The sequence below is a fragment of the Hemiscyllium ocellatum genome, chromosome 37 (genome assembly GCF_020745735.1).
Source record: "Hemiscyllium ocellatum isolate sHemOce1 chromosome 37, sHemOce1.pat.X.cur, whole genome shotgun sequence".
In the NCBI taxonomy this organism is placed as follows: domain Eukaryota; kingdom Metazoa; phylum Chordata; class Chondrichthyes; order Orectolobiformes; family Hemiscylliidae; genus Hemiscyllium; species Hemiscyllium ocellatum.
Genome location: NC_083437.1, coordinates 10,678,890 through 10,704,697, shown reverse-complemented (window position 1 = coordinate 10,704,697; position 25,808 = coordinate 10,678,890).

Genomic DNA, 25,808 nt, shown 5'->3' with positions numbered 1-25,808 from the left:
ACTGTGCAAATCCCATTTCTAGCTGCAATGTAGCCACCCAATGCTCAAAATGGAGATCAAGGGCACATGTGGCTTCCAATGGGGACGGTACCAGATGACATCTTGGTAAATGGTTCTGAGGAAGGGTGCTGAGGAGGCAGTCTGTATCACAAACAAACTAACACTGATTTTTGTTCCCATTCAGTACTTCATGAACACGGGCTTTGTTGTCTTGGCTGGCAATTCGTGCCTATCCCTGGTTAAGAGTCTCTACATTGTTTGATGCTGGCGCAAGCAATTTTGAATTGTACATTTTAGCCTGTGCTTGTGTGACCCCCACAGAGCTGATCACGGAATGAAATTTTGAGCCACTTCAACCTCTGACAAAGGCCAGATGACTTTATTGCTGCAAACATAGTTTCAGTGGAAACTGGAATAAATATAAGTGGGGTGGCATCTAGATTTGGGTGGAATGTATAATGTATACTCCTATGAATAAAACGGACATTAAAATGAGGTCAACACAGAAAATGGTGGAGAAACGCAGCACGCCTGGCAGCACCTGTGAAGAGAGAAGAGAGTTAGCGTTTCAAGTCCAATATTGAGTTCAGTCTGGACTGGTTGGACCGAAGGGTCTGTTTCCATGCGGTATGACTCTATCACTGAAGAAGGGTCAAGTTTAGAGTGGTGCTGGAAATGCACAGCAGGTCAGGCACCATGCGAGGAGCAGGAAAATTGACGTTTCGGGTAGGAGCCCTTCATCTGGAATCTATCACTGAAAAAGTCCACTTCTGAAGAACAATCATACCAGTCTTGAAATGTTAACTCTGTTTCTCTCCAGACCTGCTGAGTTTTTCCAGCAATTTCTGTGTTCGTTTCAGATTTTCAGCATCAACAATATTTTGCCGCGATTCAAGTGTGGCGTGCAAGTTTATTCTCAAGATAAAAACTTCCTGTTTGTCAGATTCATGTGAAACATGATGGAATATTTTTGAGAAAGGTCGAAGATAAATAAAAATTTGTTGAGATTGTTGCAATTGGTTGTTTGGACATGGAATGCTGATCTGAAATATTCATGCTCTTGATGTTGCAGGGCGAGACTTGAAACTGTCACCTACTTGACTTATTTTAACACGGGTGTTCCATGCCTGTCCAATGTAAACTTTGATTTTACCATTCAGAAAAGCGATGCCGGGAAGCATTCCAAGTCACTGTAGAACAGATTACATTGCAAACAAAAAAAATAACACAGGCTTTCAGGTAATGTTGCTGAGAACTGTCAAAGGTCAAAACATTTCTTGGCTCCTACAAGGCATCAGCTGTCTGTGTCTGAGGAGTGAATCGTTGAATCAACATGAGCGATAGAAGTGAGTGACTGAAAGCCTGAGGGTCAGAATGACAGCAGCACTTCACATAATGCCCTGGTAGAGAACATGATGACGGTTTTTGTACACACAGAGTGCTTGAGCTTCACTTCAATCTGATACCTGAAACTGGAACCACAGCAGTGTGAAATAAGCACCTTTCTGGAGCTTTAAACTACATTTCATGCTTAATGAACTCGCCCTGGTGTCTTCAGAAGTAGAAAAGCAAAACAAACTTTTTTTTTAAGCTGAAGTGCTCGTAACTCAAAAATCCTGCCATGATTAACAATTAGATTCCGTTTCTTGCCAATTTTTCCCCTTGATGTTCTCACTGCTCGCCTGTGATTACGCCAGAGGTTCTGAAAAATAATTATCCACCACCCAGTCTCACGGATGTGACCGTTCCAGCATAAAGTCGAGACCAGTGACTGTGTGCAGCATGGAGGGAGGTGCTGCTGTTTGGATGAAATACTAAACATTTGAATAAAATACTAAACTTTGGCTGCAGTGCCCACCTCCTGCCTCCTTTTTAGGTCCAGACTCCGCACCAACCTCTCCTCCACACCTGACACCTTTCCCTGTGGCTGCAACTCCCCTCGTACCTCCATCCAAGGCCCCAAAGAATCATTCCATGTCCAGCAAAGATTCACCTGCATTACTTCTAACCTGATTTGCATCCGTTGCTCCCGATTTGGTCTCTTCTATGTCGGAGAGACCAAGCGCAAACTTGGGGACCAGTTCAGGGAACACCTGTGGTTTGTACACTCCAATCAACTCCATCTGGTCACCATCCAGTTCAACCTTCCCTCCCAACTCCCCAACGACATGTCCGTCCTAGTCACTCTTGACACAAGGTCACACACAAACTGGAGGAAGAACACCTCATCTTTCACCTTGGGAGCTTACAACCATACGGCCTTAACACAGAACTCACCAGTTTCTAAATCTCCCAACCCCTCCACTCCCCCCCGGGTCCAACCCTTCCTCTCCGTCCCACCCCCTTTACCTGACCTAATCTGTCCATTTTCCTTCCCAGTGCCCAATCACAATCACCCCCTACCTATGGCCTTCCCAGCTACCCTCCCCTCCCCAGCCCTACCCGCCCCGCTATTTATTTCTCAGCCCCCTTCCCCCTCTCCAGTCCTGATGAAGGGGCCTGCCCTGAAATGTCCGTTCTCCTCAGATGCTGCCTGACCTGCTGTACTTTTTCCAGCATCACACTTTATCGACTCTGACTTTCCAGCATCTGCAGTCCTCACTATCTCCAAATCTGTGGGATATTGCTGTGCACGAGTTGGCTACTTTCCTGCAAGAGAGCAAGGACTGCACTACAATGGTACCTTCTTGGCTTTGACATCATAAAAAGTGCTATAAGAAAACTCGATCCTGCTTTCTGAAGCCAGAGGAGGGTATGGGTAAAGAGCTCTGGCCACATGGGACATTGAGTACCATATCACGCTCTAGGCATTGGTTGGCAGGGGAACCTTCTATATTTAAGGGCCAGTGGTTGGTGGAGAATGGTGACTTTGTGCACTTTTCACCATACTCCTGTACTTCAATACACGTGACAATAATATCTGAATCGAAATCAAAATCAATATAGGGAAGGTTGAGCCCCACATGTGAAAGGTCAGAGACACGATGAGAGATTTCAGTCTGGGAAGCACTTTGGGCACTTTTGTCACTGGTCAGAAATTCTCTTGTTGTCCGTGCTTTGGATCCTTTCACCAGTTGATGCATTAAAAACATTTTACCCAAGTGCTCTTGTCGAATAATTGCTTCTTGTTCATGGAATGCCCTGCCAGTAGCAGTGGTGGACTCTCCCTCTTTATGGTCATTTAAGCAGGCATTGGATAAGCATATGGAGGTTATTGGGCTAGTGTAGGTTAGGTAGGCTTCGGTCAGCGCAACATCGAGGGCCGAAGGGCCTGTACTGCGCTGTATTTTTCTATATTCTATGTTCTATGTTCTATAAGGGTCAAAGAATTTGGTTTGTAGGTTCAACTCAATTTTGTGAATATAACATTGTTCATTAAAACTCTACATGATAATTTCAGAAAATCCCACTTTATTTACTCTGGATGTAGATTTGCTCGCTGAACTGGAAGGCTCATTTCCAGACGTTTCGTCACCATACTCGGTAACAACTTCAGTGATCTCCGGACGAAGCTTCATACGGAGGTCACTGATGACGTTACCTAGCATGGTGATGAAATATCTGAAAATGAACCTTCCAGGTCAATGAGCAAACTTACATCCAGAACCTCAACCTGAGCTACAAAGCTTCTCAAAACTCACTTTATTTATTCTCTATCTAGCTCCATCCATCTGAGCAAGCGTATTGCATGTAAGGATCCATGCTGGGCCATAGAAATCTCCTTCCTCGCCATAATAGGGCTGGCTCTCTTCCATAAAGGTGGGTCTCACAGGACACTGCAGATTTTCTCTCTCTCTCTCTTTTTCTCAGGCAAAGAAACGCTGGGAATCATTTAGAAATAATTTGCTGCCACTGAGGGAGTTAAGGAACTGGCTGAATTCATGTAGGCCGGAGCCTTCTTTATTCAGAAGAAGCCAATTATGCCCTTGCAATTGGGGAGAGCGTCAGCAAGCTGCTTTGACATTTTTTAAGATTTTCACTTGATAGATGGTTTTATTTTCCAGACGGTTGGGTTGCTTAGATGGCAGTGAAAAGATTTACTGAGTGCTAGTGAAGGAGCCGAGTGAATGCGAGTGAAAGGAATACTGAATGGTGCATTAGGAATCTATTAATTATGAAGGATAAAAAGGACTTAACATCATCAATGATGTTCATTTTTTTTAATACAGCAAGGTCAAAATACTTCACAGTTGACATCTGAAGATCAAAATGGCAAAGCCGTTTAGCTCCCTGTTCTATGTTGACAGAGCTGTTCCTGATTCCTGATGAAGGGCTTGTGCCCGAAACGTCCACTGTCCTGCTCCTTGGAGGCTGCCTGACCTGCTGTGCTTTTCCAGCGACACACTCTCGCCTCTGATCTCCAGCATCTGCAGTCCTCACTTTCTCCTAGTAGTTTTAAGGTTTCAGGCACCCGTCCCATGCCCTTACCCCAGGTCCCACGGACCAGGCCTTGTTATCACTTGGTCTGCTCCCCCACACAAACCAGGGTCAGCCTCTAATAGCCCCCATTAGCTGTTGTTCATTCTCTCCTGCTAACCTTTACCCATTCCTTTGCCCATCCAACTGTTTGTCTCTCTTTGGGCTCTATCTTCACCAACTGTTTACTCCTCCACCCTCCAGCCCATCTGCTGCATAAATACCATTCTTTTCCTGAAGAAGGGTTACTGGACCTGAAACGTTAACCATGCTTTCTCTCCACAAGTGCTGCCAGACCTGCTGAGATTTTAACAACAATTTCTCTTTCTGCTTCTCTTTTTCTCACTCGAAGATCACCTTTGAGGGGCTTCAGGACCCGCCACTAATTATAATTTGGAGGAATTAGAAGCTATTACGTTGCTCTTTTTAGATCTGACTGTTTGACCGATCTGCAATATATGTAGCGGGGCAATATCCCATCCTCAAAGGCAGCAGACTAACCTGAGCAGCGGCCTTACATAACATTATTAGCTGCACTTCTGTACTTAAATTTTAAATCACATTCTTTTACACTGAGCGAACGTAATCCTCCTTTTCCATCGACAGGGGCTTATTGAAATGCTTCCCAGCCACGATCTACCCTTCCCTTCCTCGCACTTATTGCCTTGATCTATCATAATCAACATTTAAATTATTATTTTGACCCAAATTATATGAAAGACTAACTGGACATGAGCAAAAATCAAATTAGCAGTCATCCCAGACAGTAGAATTTTCGACCTAACCTCCCCAATTATTCCTTCTAATGAGTCTTTAATTAGCATGTCACCAGACAATGTATTATTAATCAAGTCCTCTCCCTCACTGCCACCGTTATTGAAAAGGATGTAATGGTTCCTACTGGTAGCACACTTAATGACATCGAGTTATTTTTGCTTCAGGTCGCATTCAAATTGATGAGAATCTATCAGGTTAGACATTTAGCAAAGTGACTAGAGTGCGTACGTGAAGAACCTATGGCTAACAAAGGATTACTAGCAGGCCATGACATGCTATTGATTGGCTTGTCCTCTGCACCAATCAACAAGCTTTCTTTATTCTTTCATGGGATGTGAGCCTCACTGTCAGCCACATGGCCTACACGGAGTCACACGTAGGCCAGACCAGGTAAGGACAGCAGTGAACTCCCCTAAAGGACTTTTCAATGAACCAGATGGGCGTTTACAATCGGCTAGTCTTTAACTCCATTCAGATTTACTGTCTGCCACAGTGGATTTTGAATCCATGCCTTCAAAATATTAACCAAATGTTACCACACCTCCTCAGGCTCCATGACATTACTTTTACGGAGCCTCAAGAAGTTCTTGAGTGACAACTCTCCAATTTAGTGTAATTAACCCCAGTGTGCTTGCATTCTTTTTCAGTCATTCATGAGATGTGGACATTTCTGGCTAAGCTGATATTTATTGTCCACCCATCTCTAATTACCCAGAGGGCAGTTAAGAGTCAACCACATTGCTGTGGGTCTGGAGTGACATGTAGGCCAGACCAGGTAAGGATGGCAGCTTGCTTCCCTAAAGGACATTAGTGAATCAGCTGGGTTAGTTCCCCCAGCAATGGATTCATAGTCATCTTTAAACACTCAATTTCAGACTTTTTAAAATTTTTTGAATTCAAATGATGGGATTCGCACCCAGAAGTTAATGCTGACCTCTGGATTAATAGTCCAACAATAATACCACTCGGTCACTGCCTCTCCATTGAGAATTCCATCCTGTTATAATTTGCCAGGATTTTAACTGATTTCAGGGTTGCTATTTGTTGACTAACTAGGAATGATCATGGATAAGAAACATATCTTCCATATGTCGCTGACTCTCTTCAGGTAACGAGCTCTGGTGATTGGCATTTGGAACAAGATGTTCATTGGTTTGCAGAACTTTTTAATCCAATAGTTGATCAACACAAGTCCACAATTTAGCAGATTAATAAGGGTATTTGACCATTTGATGGGACCATGAATCGAAGATTCTTTGAAGTGACTAACAGAAAAACTGATAAACCAATTAGATTAGATTACTTACAGTGTGGAAACAGGCCCTTCGGCCTAACAAGTCCACACCAACCCACCGAAGCGCAACCCACCCGTACCCCTTACCTAACACTATGGGCAATTTAGCATGGCCAATTCACATGACCCACACATCTTTGGACTGTGGGAGGAAACCCACGCAGACACGGGGAGAATGTGCAAACTCCACACAGTCAGTCACCTGAGGCGGGAATTGAACTCAGGTCCCTGGCGCTGTGAGGCAGCAGTGCTAACCACTGTGCCATCGTGCCACCCAAATGTCAAAAGGATAGTGTGGTTCATAGAATCATGGAGCTCTACAGCACAGGTAAAGGTCCTTTGGCCTATCAAGTCTGTGCTAGTCAAAAACAGTCACCTAACTATCTTAATCCCATTTCCCACACTTGGTCCATAGCATTGTCTGCCTTGACATCACAAGTGCATAACTAAATCATTCTTAAATGTGTTGAGGGTTTCTGCAGCGAACATCTTTACAGGAAGTGAGTTCCAGATTCCCACCAATTTCAGGGTGAAATATATTTCCCTCATTCTTCCACAAAACCACCTGCCCCTCTCCTATGTCCCCACCCCAACTCATTGATTCCTCCACCAAGAGAAAGGTTTCTTACCACTAACCCTGTCCATGCCGTCGTAGGTTTATACAAGTGAAAGGGAATTTATCAACCTTTGTACAATAGGACATCGAAGCAAAAGTGGCCATTCAGCCCATTGAGTCTTCTCTGTAATTCAGTGAGAACATGGCTGAACTGATTATCCTCAACTCCATGTTTCTGCCAATGAAAGCATGTAAAATCCAGGAGCATTCTGACACACATTTAAGTTTGTAAAGTCTTTGTGGTAGTTAAGTTTCTCAGAGTGGATGGTTACTACAAGAGTATAAATTGAACACTATGAAACATGGTTTAACACTATTAAACAGGACAGAGAGATGATGACCTAGTGGTATTATCACTGCAGTGTTAATCCAGAAACCCAGAATAATGTTCTGGGGACCCAGGTTTGAACTCCACCTCGGCAGATGTTGGAATTTGAATTAAATAAAAAAGTCTGCAATGAAGAGTCTATTGGTGACTATGAATTGATTGTGGGGAGAAAAACCCATCTAATTCACTAATATCCTGAAGGAAACTGTCATCATGTGACTCCAGGTCCCCAGCAATGTGGTTGACTATTAATTGCCCTCTGGGTCATTAGCAATGGGCAATAAATGCTAGACTCGCCAATGATGCCGTCATATTGTGAATGAAAAGAAATGATGTTATGATTCAATACTACATGGGACTACCAGAATATGACATGATAATAATTCTTTAGCCACCTAATAAAGACTGCAATGTGTCGAATTTTTCCTTCATTATAGCCCTAGCTCAGCTTTCAGTCCCCGGTATGTTGATCGCCCGACATCAGACAAAGCTATTATGTTAATTCCAATCCACTGCCGATATTGTCAAGCCTGCTGTGGGTGTTGGTAGGAATTGCTGGAACTGTTAGTGCTGGTGTCTCAGTAAATTGCTCCAAGATTAGGAGAGGCCATGATGACAGGCAGAAGTATCACCATGTTAACTCAAATTGGATCACTCAGATCAGTTGTGTGAAGGCTGCAGGCTGGGGAGATATTGCAGTTTCCTCATTGTGGGAACTGCCAACAGTGTTACACACAGGGAACAGAGGCCATCCAAACACAACGGCTTCTGTTCCCTAAGTGCAACACTGTTGGCAGTTCCCACAATGAGGAAACTGCAATATCATGGCGTGCGTGCATCTGTGTGTGTATATCTGTATGCATGTGCATGTGTGTGTATCTGTGCGTGTGTATACGTGTGTGTATCTGTGTGTGTGTATATCTGTGTGTGCATTTGCATGTATGAGTGTATCTGTGTGTGTATTTCTGTGTGTGTGTATCTGTGTGTGTATTTCGGTGTGTGTATATCTGAGTGTGCATTTGCACGTCTATGTGTATCTGTGTGTATGCATCTGTGTGTATCTGTGTGCATGAGCGTGTGCATGTGTGTATCTCTGTGTGTGTGTATCTGTGTGGGTGTGTATCTGTGTATGTGTGTGTGCATGTGTGTGTGCATGTGTGTGTGTCTGTATCTGTGTGTGTGTGTGTGTGTGTGTGGTGGGAAATGGCATTGTAGAACCTGTGTTTGCCAGACCTGAGGATCAAGTGACAGTAGCACTGCAATTGATTGATTTGATTTATTGTCATGTGTACCAAAATACAGTGAAAAGTTTTGTTTGCGAACAGAACAAGCAAATCATAGTAAGCAAGAACATACTGATGACAAGGTGCTTAGACATAGTGAGGCATACAGGTTACACTGCACAGGAGGTGCATGAAGCAAGATCAATATTAACACGATCAACATCATTTGAAGTTAGAGAGTCCATTCATCAGTCTAATAATCGCAAGGAAGAAACTGCTCTTGAACATGTTGATGTGTGTGTTCAAGCTTCTGTACCTTCTGCCTGACGTAAGAGGTTGTAGGAGAGCATTACTGAGGTGGGAAGGGCCATTGATGATGTTGGCAGCCTTTCTGTGGCAACAGGAAGTGTAAATGGAGTCCATGGATGGGAGGTTCGCTTCCATGACAGTCTGGGCTGTGCACACAACCCTCTGTAGTTTCTTACAACCCTGGGCAGAGCAGTTGCCATATCAGGCCGTTATGCACCCGAACAGTATACTCTCAGTGGCGCATCTGTAAACGTTGGTGAGGGTCCTTGTGGACATGCCAAATTTTTGAGCTGCCTGGGGAAGAAGAGGCGTTGTGCCTCTCGACTGTCACATCTACATGGGAGGTCCAGGACAGGTTAAAGGTTATCGTCACTCCTAGGAATTTGATGCTCTCCACCCTCTCAACTGCCTCTCCACTGATGTAGATGGAGGAGTGTTCTCTTCCTTGCCTTGTGAAGTTAGTAATCAGTTCTTTAGTTTGGCTGACATTAGGAGAGAGGTTGTTATCACTGGGCCATGACACCAAACCCTCTTTCTCCTTTCTGTATTCTGACTCACAATTGTTTGATATCTTACATGGATTTATGCAGTTTGTAAGCAAAATAAAATGTCATTCTCCAAGTACACATTCACCCCACAAAGTGTGTAGGTGTGTCTATCATACAGTAGGATCCCCTCTAGTGTGACATTAACCCATGGTCCCAGTTAAGGCTATTCCCATGGGTACCGAACTTGGCTATCGACCTCTACTCGGCTACTTTATCTTGTTGCCTGTCTCGGAGTCCATCTTAGAGGATGGTCACTTGAAGGTCCGAGATTGAATGTCCCGGACTGCTGAGGGGGAACACCCCTATCTAATGAATGTTGTGCGGTGTCCATTCATCTATTGCCATAGCCTTTGCTTGGTCTCGCTAATGTACTGTGTCTCAGGGCATCCTTGTGTATGAGAGAGACGATATTGGCCTACCCTGAGTACCTGCCGTGTACATGGTAGGAGGTGCCCCCACGTGTAATGGTGGAATCTGTGTTGACACTCTAACATATCTTGCAGCGCCTGCTGTAACAGGATTGTATGGTGTTGTCCTGAAGGCTGGGCAGTTTGCTGTGAACAATGATCTGTTTAAGGTTTGGTGGTTGCTTGAAGGTGAGAGGTGGAGGCTTGGGAAGATCTCGGCGAGGTGCTCATCCTCTTTGATAATGTGTTGCAGGCTGCAAAGAACATGGCGTCCTTTTTCAGCTCCTGGGACGTACTGGACAATGAAGGGGACCCTGTCGGTTACAACTCATGCCTGACTCTTGAGGAGGTCATTATGGTTTCTCACTGTGGCACATTGGAACTGGTGGTCGATGAGTTGAGTATCATATCTTGTTCTTATGAGGGCATCCTTGAGTACTTCCAAGTATCCATCACGTTCTCCTCATCTGAACAGATCCTGTGTATGCTCAGAGCTTGTCCGTGGGGGATGGCTGTTTCCCCTAGGATTGCAGTATCTAAGCTCAGATTTCCAGATCTTTTCCAGAAAGGTGGCTCTATACCTATGTTTCTCCAAACTCAAATATTTGTTAACTGCACTAAGCAAATTCTGCTTGTGGGCTCCCTTCATTCTCAGTCTCAGCTGCATCTAAACTTAAATCTTACCTGCTACTGAACCCCAAAGTTTCTGAGAATCCTATTGGTCTAAGTGTGCTACTTTAGTTCCTCTTCTTGAGGCTTTCACTTTGTTCTTAAATAACTGGTTGGCCAGCAGCCGTAAGGTAACCATCTTTCTCCACTTTTTCTGATCAACTGAGAGTAGACTGACTCTGTCTCTTGAATGGCTGCTAAATCACCCTTCAATACTTCCATGTGACCTATTAATAAGCTCCAAAAAAGCTCCATACTTGTTCTTAGGCATGGTCAAATTATCGCTGAAACTGTGATGCTGGAAAAACGCAGCAGGTCAGGCAGCATCCAAGGAGCAGGAGAATCGATGTTTCAGTCATGATTCCTGAAGAAGGGCTCATGCCCGAAACGTCGATTCTCTTGCTCCTTGGATGCTGCCTGACCTGCTGCGCTTTTCCAGCAACACATTTTCAGCTCTGATCTCCAGCATCAGCAGACCTCACTTTCTCCATGGTCAAATTATCTACCAGCAGGGAACCACTCTGCTCCTTGATTGCCATAATAGTCACAGGTTTCTGTCTTCCACAGCATAAATGGCTAAAAAAATGGGACTTATCGTGTAAATAACTGTTACTCCACCAAGTTAGGTTTTTTGAATAACTCTACCTTTGATTCAGCACCACTTCATTCCATTTAATATCTTGCTTCTACATAAACTCAATTAAAAATAGAAGATATGTACCCAGATGATTTCCTTTACAGAACTAATTGTTTTTCCTGCATTAGCTATCAGCTGATTACAGTTCTTCAGCAAGAAATGAATCAGAATGCACTGATATGTTTTCTAATTAGTTGTACTGAAATGACTAAACTAGCTCCAGTATACTTAAAAAAAATAATAACTTTTCTGCTGAACAGGCAAATGCTCCAAGTTAATAAAACTAGGAATTAATGGCAGGATAACATTTGTAGAGCTTGGGCAATCTGATAAATTCTTAGCTCATAAAGCCACAATTGTGTACCCTGTGCCCATTCTGCTGCCTGTCCCCTCTCAACAAAATATAACAAAGGAGGTTTTCTGTTTAGATTGGAACCTATCACAGGGTTGGTAAACAGTTGAAGCTACTTCATAAACCAAAATGATTGAAAACCATAGTTTCCTCCACTTGAGCAAGGCATGCCTTTAAATTTTCAGATTGTCATTTGATTCATGGGCACCTAACATGAATTGGAAGAGACTATTTGTATTTTTATTATTAATGTTACCCTGCTTCAGGGAGACACAGTAGTGATTAGGTCTCGGAAAGGGAGCCAACATCATCAAAGACCTCTCCCACCCCGGTTATACACTTGTCCAACCTCTTCCATTGGGCAGAAAGATGTAAAAGCTTAAACACATGTACCAACAGATTCAAGAACAGCTTCTTCCCCGCTGTTATTAAACTTCTGAATTGACCTCTCAAGTTTCAAATTTAATGTTGTTCTCAATCTTTGTACACCTTCTCTGCAGCCATAACATTGTATCCCTCGCTCTGTTCTATTACCCTAACGCACTTTATATAGTATGATCTGCCCATCGTGCATGCAAAACAAAACCTGTCACTGTATCATGGTGTGTGTGTGACAATAATACATCAAATCAAATCAAGGCCAACCTCATTGTACTACTGGCTAACAATTCATAACGGTGTGAAAGTGTAAGGGGAGGGTTCAGATGAGAGAAGGGGCGCGATGGAAAGGAAGAGGTCCATGGTCAATGCTCCTCTGCTACTTTTTCTCCCCACCTGATTGCAGGGTGAGGCTGAAGTTGAAGTTGAGAAGGTGCATCAGGAAGGAACATGCCACCATTCTGGATGGTTTCGACAATGACACTCACCACACCGTAGGGATTCTATAATCCATGTGATTCTATGAACTTTTAACTCGGACACATACTGAACATTCCACACCATTGTACCAAATACAAACCTGTTTGTCTTTGGATGTGAAAGCCCTCACACTACCAGTAAAACTTTAACCTACATCCATCCAAGAGAAATAACGGACAGTCAAAACTATCGGAATCAGATTCACTTTAATCGGAAAACCATTCACACTGCATCTAATAATCAGCTCCAAGAGGAGGAACACAGCTCAGTAATCAAACCCAGATTTATCAGGAGATGGGCTGGAACCAACTGTTGGTATAACTGGGGTGCTCTGATCTCTAAGCGAGGTTCAGTTCAGCGAAAGTTTCAGTGGAGAGAATCCGCCACAGCCAGTTGCAGTGAGTCACAGACTGTAACCATCACAGACTCTGGAAATGAAAGAGAGCCAAACCATCTTCTCATCCAGGAACCCCTCCACATGCTGATGAGCAGCGACCAGAAAGCTGAGATACCAATCGGGGCAACGCTAGCGACAACCACCACTGTCCAAACCCACAGACACCACTTCAGGGGTGAACATAAGGTCATCAAGACCCTTTGCCCGTTAGATAGGGGAGGAAGGGTGGATTTCAGGCCTGATGGTGCAGGGCACCCATGGGAGAGGGCAACAGGATAGGACCCCAGGATTATCTCTCTCTCTTCCCTTTCCCCTGTCATCCAGTAATGAACAGCTCTCTGTAATTCAAACCCTACTGGACCAAGTTGGGGCTGCAAGGGTTAACTGGAGTGCTAGGTCGCTGCCAGATAAATCTCACTTCACCTGGTCCAGAAAATTGGGGTTTTTGAAATAATCATTTTCTTTTTCAGTTATTGTACATACTTTCAACTTGGCTTGTTTTTAATAAAAGCCTCTGAAGCATAGGCCTCCTGTGTTTTTCACCTCAACTCACTACACAAGCCCAGAACCAGGGAGCTGGGGCATAATAAACCAATGCCCAGCACTCCCTGCCTGTTCTGGCATCGCCAGACCACATTGAACATCAAACATTACAGCACAGTACAGGCCCTTCGGCCCTCAATGTGCAGACCTGTGAAACCAATCCGAAGCCCATCTAACGTCCACTATTCCATTTTCATCCATTAATCTATCCAATGACCATTTAGGTGCCCTTAAAGTTGGCAAGTCAACATCTTACCTGCAATTAAACATCTGTGATGCCAATCACTACCAGCTTGTGCTTGGGGTAGTTGCTGTAACCATCCTCTATAGATGATTGGATCTAAAGGTCTTTATGATTTACAGTGTCAAAAATCACGTTATAGGCCAGCACATTTATTGGAAATCACAAGCTTTCAGAGCACTGCTCCTTCCTCAGGTGTGAATGCTCACTAACACCCTGATGAGGGAGCAGCGGTCTGACAGCTTGGGTTTTCAAATAAACCTCTTGGACTACAACCTAGTGTCATGTGATTTTTGACCATGTCCAACCCAGTCCAACAGCAGCACCTCCACATTGTGGTTTGCAGTAACACAGAACGACCACCAATGAGACGTAACAAGCCGTTGCTATTGTATAAAGCAAGATATCGTTGACTGCAATCACATACTAGCTACATTGCTGAGTTAGACATTATCACAGAGAGTATGAGAAGACCTAAGACAACAGTCCTCTTCAAAGTCCTGAGCTATTTTTCCACTCTCCGCCCATGTGCAGATGAACATTTTCAGATTGGGTGGAGCTTAATACAGTCTCCGACATTAATCCTTTCAGAACTATCGCTTGGCCTGGTGAATGAATATCTGCAGTCTGAGTGCAGCTCCCTTATAAGAGGAAGCAGATCAATTTCTTAAAACCTGGTTTAATTGGTTTTGTGCTTAGCACTGGTCTACACACCAAGGTTTATGAGCGACCTCAGGTGAATCATGCACCATAACCCCCACGTTTGTTAACAAACCCAACATTTTTGTTCAACCCATGAGCGATTTTTGTACTAAATTATCTACAAGCATCTGTCTTTATCTTTTGTCTCAGTGACTGGTTATCCAAGATACAATGTCAATGCTTCTAGCTTTTTAAATTCAGTTTGCACACTGACCTCTGCATGGTCACGCATCCACTTGCTTTAAGCATGAGTTATTTTGTATTCTGATAAATTCAAAACAAGAGGACAATTTGCAAATACTGCCTGGTGCACAATATCAGATCATCAACAAATGAAGCTGTTGGCCTCAGTGTTAGGTAAATGGGGTGTAACTTCTAATATTTCTTGGAGAAGGCAGCCTGGCTCCAACTTGCAGGAGAAATGGATCACACTTCAAGTGCGGATATGTCCAAATGAATTTCACCCCCAACAGGTTAGATAATGAACTTCATTGCTAATACGCCTTTCGCCTGTTCACATTGACAGTCCACTCACTTCAACTCCCATTCACTGAGATACTGCGTGCCATCCAATTGCATCCCTCCAACTGAGACAGAAGCTCCAGAGAATCTGACAGGTTTCAATTTTCTCCAGGAATGACACCTTTGAATAATGTTGCCTTCTCTTCCCATTATCTATTCTCATCAGGCAGAAAGGTTGGAAGAAGGAGTTTTGCAAATCTTTTATTCTCCTTTGAAATTGTTGAATAACTGTTCACTTTCATCACTGATAGAGCCTGCATAGACAACTAAACAATATAACATCAGGGACACAACATGTTACAAAACAAATTTTCATTATAATAAGGTTTGTTTACAACAAACACACACATAGTTAGGAGAAACGACAGGGTTTTCTGATTAGTTTAATACCCGTCTTCTAGTTCTTTGCCTTAATCAAAAAAATACAATAACCTCACTGGAACTGCCAAGTTAAGATTCCTCTTCATAAGTCTCTTTAAGCAGAACTGCACCATCCTAGTTTCACCCCAGAACTGATGACGGATCTCCATTTTCCTCCTTCCCTCATCTTTCCCAATCACACTGGATGCTTGTGCTTGCACTGAATAGCTGCCATCACTCTGACAAATAAGTCTTCTCTCTTATTCACACACTCTGCTTCTTGCTCCCATGGAGAGGTAGGAAATTAGGAGCAGCAGGCCATTCAGCCCATTGACCTTGCTTCACCGTTGAACACCATTGTGGCTCATCCTCTCTCTCAATGCACTGTGCTCCCCTATCAACATGCTCACTCTGCTGAGCCGATCGAGCTGGTTTCAAAGGCGTTCAGGGTCGAGCCTTGATGTGGTAGAGCTGTGCTCCGAAAGCTAGTGGTTTCAAATACACCTTTTGGACTCTAACCTGGCGTTGTGTGGTTTCTAACTTAGGGGAGAGCCTTGCTTGCAGGAGGAGCTGCGAAGTAGACAGACGGAAGAATGCAAGGAGGTCCAGCTGCAATCGAACCTGGGGGGGGGGGGGCGGAGAAAGCATCCATTGGATTTGGGAGCAAAGAGAAAGCAAGAAACATCACACAGGGTGAGGGCTGAAATTCGCGCACACATACACACACACGCACACACATACACACACACACGCATGCGTGAACTCATGCACACATGCACATACACACACAAGAACAAACACACACGTGCACACACTTACACACGCACGCACGAACTCATGCACGCACACACACACATGAACAAACACACATGTGCACACAAATACACACACACGCTTGCGTGAACTCATGCACGCACACACACACACACACACACACACACACACACATACACACACACACACAGTGTGGGCTCAATTCCTGAGGGTGGAAGGCAATGGAAATCTATCACTACACTTCAGGAAGAAGCAGGCATGACATCACTGGAGAGACATCCTTGCTTGCCTTCCCATAGTGCCTTGGGACTTCTTACGTTTATCCATCGAGTTGAGCACGATGGATACGGCATTGGATTAATGCTGAACCTGAGAGGCAGCATCTGTAACTGAGGAGCACTGCACTGCACTTCCTGGATTACATGGTGCAGTCTTTAAAGTGGAAATCACAAAGTTCAGGCAAGAGGAGTCCATTGATCCAATGGTCTAATTACATTGATACTGACAATCCACAGGAAAATGAGTAACTGCTGCACACTCCAGAGCCTTGATCTTTGTTACTGATATATATCAGCAAAACAATGATTTAAACTGCAATTTTCCAGAGGAGATATCCCCAGTTACAGAACAATTCTATGAAATGCCTTTGCATTTGAACAGAACTTCCAAACTGCTGTGGATGTTTCTAGGTTACCATTTTGAAGAAGGTCATTTCGGCATAAAACTGTTACAATATATGTTCTATTGTGTCTGTGTGTAAATGTGCTCCTTCATAAAGAGTCAATGTAGTGACTGTAATGAGGACAAACATGTGGACCTCATGGAATATGAGTTCCCTGATTGGAGCAGATTAATAGACCCAATCAGGGAGCCTAGACTGACAGATATAAACAGGAGTGTCAGGAGTGCTAGTCACTCCAGGAACCAGCTCTGTGCTAGCTGGGTCAGTTAGGTAAAAGTGAGGTCTGCAGATGCTGGAGATCAGAGCCGAGAGCGTGGAGCTGGAAAGGCACAGCAGGCCAGGCAGCATCCAAGGAGCAGGAGAATCGACGTTTCGGGCAAAAGACTTTCATCAGGATGAGGCTTGTGGCCTGAGGAGGCTGAGAGATAAATTGGAGGGAGGTGGGGCTGGGGGAACGTAGCTGGGAATGTCATATGCAGATGAAGGTGGGGGGGGAGGTGAGAGGTTGGAGAGGAGGGTGTAATAATACGTGAGAAGGAAGATAGGCAGGGAGGGCAGTGCCAAATTGCAATGTTAGAATGTACTTCCACACACATCATCTACTGTGTCCGTTACTCCCGATGTGGTTGTCTCTACTTTGGAGAGACAGGTCATCAACTTGCGGAATATTTCAGGGAACATCTCTGGGACACCCATACTGGCCAACCCGACTACCCTGTGGCCAACCACTTCAACTCCCCCTCCCATTCCACCAAGGACATGCAAGTCCTGGGCCTCCTCCACCACCAGACCCTACCTACCAGATGCCTGGAGGAAAAATGCCTCATCTTCTGCCTTGGGATCCTCCAATCACACGGGATCAATGTGGATTTCACCAGTTTCCTCATTTCCCCTCTCTCCACTTTATCCCAGTTCCAATCTCCCACCTCCGTACCACCCTCATGACCTGTCCTACCTGTCAATCTTCCTTCCCACCTATCCGCTCCACCCTCCTCTCTGACCTATCAGCATCACCCCCCACCTTCATCTACCTGGCGCATTGGCAGCTATCTTCCCCCCCCCAGCCCCACCCCTTCTCATTTATCTCTCAGTTCTCTTGGGCCACTAACCTCATTCCTGATGAAGGGCTTATGCCTGAAACATCAATTCCGCTGCTCCTCGGATGCTGCCTGACCTGCTGTGCTTTTCCAGCACCACATCTTCAACTAGCAGGGTCAGTGTCATGTAAATAAAGGGTGGCTTGCTGAGGGGATACCTGCCTTTGTTGAGTTATTTTAGTTAACGTCTTGCTTTTGTAACCGTGACTAATGAACTGTCATTGACACAAAGCAAACAGCCCAGGTTGAATTAGCAGAGATGAAGAGATTTTGATGTTAATAAAAGGAGGACACGGTGATGGAAATGAGGGGAAGTGGGGTGCTGAAGAGAAGAGGGAGGTGGGATGTGAAGATAAAGGAAATGATTTCCATTGGGATTGCGATGTATAGGTCATAATGGAGATGAAATGAAGGAGGGATGTTAGCAATGAGGGGAAAGAAGGTGAGAGAGAGAGCGAGAGATAAGTTATGTTAACAATGATATCGGAAGTTTGAAGTGGCTCTTTGTTTCCAGGATGATTAAAAATCAGGAAGAAATTTTAGAAATCGTCTCTCAGAGGATTGTTAAAATGGATGGAGATCATAACAGGGACATTAGTGCAGTTTGTGCAATTTCGACAATGTGTGCATTATTTCCTGTTTGTTACAATGCAACTTCACCAAGTGACTAATAAAGTTAGCTCCTAATTAATTCGCTCTGAAATAATGATCCAGCCACACTTGAGGGAATATCTAGGTTACCTCAGAGTATGAATCATCACTACAGCAAGGGTCAAAGCTTGGGTCCAACTATCTCATTACGTGCATTAAAACTACAAATAAGGATTCAACTGAGAGTTAAGCCATTACAAGTCATAATTAAACACGCCAATCTGTCAGCATTCACTATATTCAATATTATTTTTATTGTTGTTCATACACATATTGAAGTTGACTTAGGGGCGGCACGGTGGCACAGTGGTTAGCACTGCTGCCTCACAGCGCCAGGGACCTGGGTTCAATTCCCGCCTCAGGCGACTGACTGTGTGGAGTTTGCACGTTCTCCCCGTGTCTGCGTGGGTTTCCTCCGGGTGCTCCGGTTTCCTCCCACAGTCCAAAGATGTGTGGGCCAGGTCAATTGGCCATGCTAAATTGCCCCTAGTGTTAGGTAAGGGGTATATGTAGGGGTATGGGTAGGTTGCGCTTCGGCGGGTGGGTGTGGACTTGTTGGGCCGAAGGGCCTGTTTCCACACTGTAAGTAATCTAATCTAAACATGTCGCAAATATCCCAGATGTAACAATCTCTGCTATTCTTGTACATTAATAATTTGTCTTGTCTTTACCATGCTATTTTCTATAATCTTCAACGTTCTTCTTCAGTGGTCATCCTACCCTTGTGGGCATCACCATTTCCTGGCCACAGCCTGTACACTCACCTTTGACCCAAGAGCCACTGTGACTCTGTTTAATAGCCCTGCTCCCAAGGTTCAAAAACCAATGAGAAGTGATGATTTTGGTCAGTTGACAAGAGGAAGTCAAACCATCATTGATCAGAATCTCTCACCATCAACTCTCTTGGGTGGCCCAATGGCACTGTTGCCTCACAGTGCCGTGGACCCAGGTTTGTTTCCACCTTTGGGTGGCTGTGTAGATCAACGTCACCACCTCCCACCTACATCCACTTAGTGCCTTCCCAGCTACCTTCCTCAACCCCACCCCATCCTCCTATTCATCTCTCAGCCCCCTTCCTCAATACCTCCCCCCACCCCCACGTGCCTGATTAATAGTTTTTGCATGAAACATTGACTCGCCTGCACCTCGGATGCAGCCTGACCTGCTGTGCTTTTCCAGCACCACACTTTTCAACTCTGATCACCAGTATCTGCAGTCCTCACGTTCTCCTGACTGCCTGTGTGGAGTCTGCACATTCTCCCCGAGTCTGCGTTGGTTTACTCTGGGCACTCCATTTTCTCCTACATGTGGAACATTTCAAGGAACATCTCTGGCACCAAACGACCCCACCACCTTGTAGCTGACCACTTCAACTCCCCTCCCACTCTGCCAAGGACAGGCAAGTCCTGGGCCTCCTCCACCACCAAATCCTAGCCACCTAATGCCAGGAGGAAGAACACCTCATTTTCTGCCTTGGGATCCTTCAACCACATGGCATCAATGTCAACTTCACCAGTCTCCTCATCTTTCCTCCCTCCACCTCGTCCCTGATTCAACCCTCCAACTCGGCATTTCCCTCTTAAATGGTCCTACCTGTCCATCTTCCTTCCCACCTATCCACTCCACCCTACCCTCCTACCTATCACCATCACCCCCCCCACCTTCATCTACCTATCGTCCTCCCAGTTACCTCACCCACAGTTCCCAACCCATCCTCACCCTCCTTTTAATAACTCAGCCCACTTTACCCACCCCCTCCCAACATTCCTGATGAAGGGCTTATGCCCAAAACGTCAATTCTCCTGCTCCTCAGGTGCTGCCTGACCTGCTGTGCTTTTCCAGCACCATACTCTCGACTCTGATCTCCAGCAACTGCAGTCCTCACTTTCTCCTAGTCATGGTGAATGCAGGGTTACAGGATAAAGTGATGGGGCGGGGTGGTGGTGTATCTGGGTGAGATGTTCTTCAGAGGGTCATTGTAGATGGGCCAAATGGTCTGCTTCCACAGTGTAGGGATTCTATGATCAATGACCAATATAGCCCAATGAATTGTTTCTGCATTGCATATTCTATGTGCAGGAAATCAGCTTGACTAGCCAAGGTTCAGAGCCAGAATGTTGTCTTCATTCTGCAAACCAGTTCAACCTGCTATGAAGACGCATTTATCCAAATAGGTGCAGAGCCAATTCTTACCCATTAACTGAAATAACCACCACTTGGCTGCAGTGAGTACAAGGGAGAAACTGCAGAGAGTATTGAAAAGTGGCCAGTCCACCATGCAAACCAACCTGCCATCCGTGGACTCCATCTATACTTCTCGTTGCCACAGAAAGGCAGCCAACATCATCAAAGACCCCTCCCACCCCACTTCGACTCTCTATTAACCTCTTCCATCAGGCAGAAGCTTAAACACATGTTACGATAGGTTCAAGAATAGCTCCTCCCCCGCTGTTATTAGATTGATGAATGGATTTCTCGAATTTCAAATCTAATGTTGATCTTGCTTTTGTGCAACTTCTGCATGGCTGTAACCCTCTGTTCAAATAGACTGTGATCTATTTGCCCTAGTTTATAATGATCTGTCTGTACTACATGCAAAACAAAAAGTTTCACTGTACTGAGATACATATGATGACAATAAATCAAATCAGATCAAAAAGACACATTGCTGCAATTTGCCAAGAATTCTTCAGTAGCCCCTCACAAAAAACTCATCCTGTACCACTTCGAATGACTACAGCAACACCTCCAGAGTTCACAGCCAAATCACACACTCATTTCACAGGGACTCATATACTCATAGAGCATGGAAATAGACCCTTGGGCCCAACTTGTCCATGCCGACCAGATATCCTAATCTAATGTAGTCCCGTTTGCTATCCCTTGGTCCATATCCCTTTAAACCCTTCCTATTCATGTACACATCCAACTGTCTTTTAAATGTTGTAATTATACCAGCCTCCATCACTTCCTCGGGCAGCTCATTCCATATACACACCACTCTCTGAGCGAAAATGTTGCTCCTTAGGTCCCTTTTAAATCTTTCCCTTCTCACCTTAAACCTATGCCCTCTAATTCTGGACCCCCCCAGAGAAAAGACCTTGTCTATTTACCCTATCAATGTTCCTCATGATTTTATAAACCTCTGTAAGGTCACCCATCAGCTCCAGGGAAAGATAGTCCCAGCCTATTCAGTCTCTCCCTTCGCCCAAACCCTCCAAACCTGGCAACCTTGTAAATCTTTTCTGAACCCTTTCAAGTTTCACAACATCCTTCCTATAGGAGGGAGACCAGATTGCACACAATATTCCAACAGTGGCCTAACCAATATCTTGTACAGACGTAATATGGCTTCCCAATCCGAACCTCAATTCTTTGACCAATCACAGATCCTTCATCAGTTCAGAACACTAGAGCTAACATTATGGGGGCACCTTCACAACATGGACCTCAGTCAATCATTTTTTCTTCTTCTTTTTTTTCTTTTTTCTTTTTTTAAATCTTCTTGTTTTTTCAACTAACCCCCACACTACCGCCTAACTGCGGTATGCTTATTTTTCCCCAGCACCCATGGTGTGTGTGAGCAGGTGTGAGACGCAGTGAGAGACACAAAGTGCACAAATCTTTATTCAATTTCCACCACCAGGAAGTTAGAAAACTCCCGGGTGGCCAGTGACAAGCAGTGCCCTTCACATCAAAGGGCAATGCTGCGTGATCAAACAGTGAAGGGGAGGGCAGGGACCTCAGTCATTCATCAAGATAAAGGCACACACTCAACTACCAATTAGGGACAGGTGCTTAATGCCAATGAGTTCACATTCAGAGAATTCAATTTTAAATCAATTGTAATGATTAAATACCACTGACATATAAAAACATAAAAGGTACCATGAGTATTCCTCAATATCTGTTGACTGAAGTAAGAAGAAAAAGAATCAATGACCCCAAAATACTTTGGAAATCCTTTTGGAATATAACTTGCTGAATATAAACTGTTGTCTCCTCTGAGCCTTGGAGTTTTGTTTAAACCACAAAGGTTTGTGAGCTGAATTATATGACTTTGTATCAAGGACTAATGTAATGTACTCAAATTAAAGCTCATATATCAAGTCTACAATGATACTGGAAAATATGGTCATAGAGGACCACCATTTAATCAAGTTTGATGATATGACATGTTTACATGCTGCAGTTAATGACTTGAGCTGAAGATACTCAGGTGTTTTTTTTATCAGCGATAAAGTTAGCTTTTCACGGTCTATCCTCAGGGAATGTCACACAGAGATGCAAGGAAACACAAGGCTCCCAGACACTCAGCCTTCATTTGGGATGTGAATGACTTGCACTGGTTCAAGATATATCACTTTGCTGAGGGCCAGTAAAGGGGGTGATCTCAGGAGACTGGCCAAAGGTATTATATATTCTTCAACTTCCTCAAGCAGATGGCGCTTGTTTTCGAAACTGGTTGTGACTGGATTGGTTTGAGCCAGAATTTAACACAAGTGACTGCAGGTTTCAAAAGCTCTGCTATTTCTGGCTGAGTGGCCAGGAAAATAAAATCCCTCCAGGGAGAACTCTTTTCTTTTAAAAACATGAAGTCTGTGTTCACAGAGGTGAGGAGCAGTGTTGTTATCAAGCAATCTCTGCAAAGAGTGGTCAAATGCTGAAGAAATCTCCACTTCTTCGATGTGACCAGTGTATTCCAGCCTTAAACTCAGAACAAAAATCAGCTCCAACAGCAACTTATATTTATTGTCATGACATGGAGGTGCCGGTGTTAGACTGAGGTAGACAAAGTCAGAAGCACAGCAGGTCAGGCAGCTTCCGAGGAGCAGGAAAATCGATGTTTCAGGCAAAAGCCCTTCATCAGGAATGAAGGGCTTTTGCCCAAAATGTCAACTTTCCTGTTCCTCAGATGCTGCCTGACCTGCTGTGCTTTTCCAGCACCACTCTAATCTTGACTCTAATCTCTAGCATCTGCAGTATCCACTTCTGCCTGGACAAAGTCAGAGGTCACAAGACACCAGGTTAACATCCAACAGGTTTTTGTTGGAATCACAAGCTTTCAGAGCGCTGCTCCTTCATCAGGTGGATGAAAACCTGTGATTTCAACTGAACCTGTTGGACTATAACCTGGTACTGTGTGATGTCTGACTGTATTTATTCTAAAATAAGTAAATATCTCTAAGGCATGTCAGAGGAGAATCACAGGGTTCAAACTGCAAAGTAATCAACTTCCAACATACATAAGGTAGAATTGGACAGATATGGACCAAAGGTTTAGTCAAAGAGCGAGGTTTTGAAGTGTGCCTTAAAGGAAGAAACAGGGGATGGGGGCCAAGAGTTAGACAGGTTTATGGAGATAATGCAAGAATTTAGGTCTTACGCTGTTGAAAGTGGATATTGCGCAATTAAAACTAGGTATGTTCCAGGGGTCAGAGTTTGTTAAATGTGCACATCTTGAAGTGTTGGAGTGCTGGAAGAGATTACAGAGGTTGGGTGTGGTGGGGCCATGGAAGGATTTTGAAACAAGTGAGTTTAAAAGTCAGAAGCCAGTGAGGTCAGTGAGTGTAAGGATGAGAGATGTGCAGGACTTGGTGCAACTAATGTCACAAGCAGCAGAATGGGTGGAAGTTGGAAAGCTAAAGAGGACTGCTTTGGAATAGACAAATCTAGAGCAACAAAGACAGGAGTAAATATTTCAACATCAGTTGAGCTGAAACAGGGTCTTGTTGCACAGTGGTTTGGATGAGGAATTGGTTAGTTAATGAGGGTATTACCATAAGATACAGGAGTAAATGTAGACCATGGAGCCCATCAAGTCTCTTCCATCATTCAATGAGATCATGTGTAATGTGATAACCCTCACTCCATGTTCCTGCTTTTATCCATAACCCACAGTTCGCCTACTGATTCAAAATATCTCTGTCTCAGCCTTGAATATATTTAACAACCCGACTTATGTAGCCTTCTGCAGTAAGGAATTCACCACTTAGGGAAAAATAAAATCACCTTTGCTATAATGGGTGACACCTTATTCTGAGGTATACTCTCTGAACGTGGAATCTCCCAGAAAGGGAAACAAGCTCTCCACATCTCCCCATAAGGACCTTGTATATTTCATTTTTTAGGTCCCTTGTGAAATATGGGCATCACTAGCTGGGCCAGCATTTAATATCCATCTGTAGTTCCCCTTGAGAAGGTGGTGGTGAGCTGCTTTCTTGAACCACTGCAATCCACCTACTGAGGGTTGACCCACAATGCCCTTGAGGGAGAGACTAGAGAAGCGTTGGCTGAGTTGTGGAAGAATGTCAATCTGGAGAAGTCCTAGTGCAGTACCATCACATCCCCAACCTCCTTTAACTCTCCAAAATCCTTGAACATTGTCACCTCCCAATTACGCCCATCCATCCGCTATTTAAATCTCTCCAATCAGGTTTCCATTATGCCCCACCATTGGAACATCTCTTACCAAAGTTACAGCTGATAGTTGTTATGCTGGGGTGCAGAAGGGGAATTAACTCACTGCTTTTTAAAACACTCTGTCAGTCAGCCACAAGTATATTTTTAATTTCTCTTTTGCACACAGTTATTATACTTCAAATAAAGTATGGTTCATCAGAAAATGAAAAAGTCTATCACCATGGTAGGTTTCAGTGACAAAAAGAGGAATTTTATTAAATACTGTCCCCAACGGAAGGTAATAAAAACTCAACATCAAAAACACATACACATGTATGCACACTCATATGCACACACAACACAACTTATATTCTAACATCCATGATTAACATGACATAAAATGGGTCACAGACAACCAATGGTCAAATATCCCACAGAGCCCATCAACAAGCAAATGCAGTCAAGACAGATCCTGTGACGTTCTCAGATAACAGAGCCACTGAGGGTCACCAATACCCATCTGAGCCTTGTCTGCTTCATCAGGAATTCCAATGCTTTATTTATGAACATGGGCAGCACAGTGACTCAGTGACAAGTACTGCTGCCTCACAGTGCCAGGGACCTGGGTTCGATCCCAGCCTCAGATGACTGCCTGTGTGAGCTTGCACATTCTCCCTGTGTCTGCGTGGTTTCTTGTGGGTGCTCAGTTTCCTACCATAGTTCAAAGTAATGCAGGTTAGGTGGATTAGCCATGGGAGATGTAAGATGACAAGGATAGGGTACTGGTGTGAGTCTGGGTGAGATGTTCTTCAGAAGGTCAGTAAGGTTGCTGTGATTCTAACTCTGAAACCTCCTAAAAAGCCCATCTGTAATAGACTGCCTCAATGCCTGCTCATGTCCGGGTAATTCAATCTCTTTCCCTGGGATTGCATTATACTAGCTTCCTTAGACTGTATGCCAGCATCTACTCTCAGATTCCCAGATCATTTTTCCAGAAAAGTAG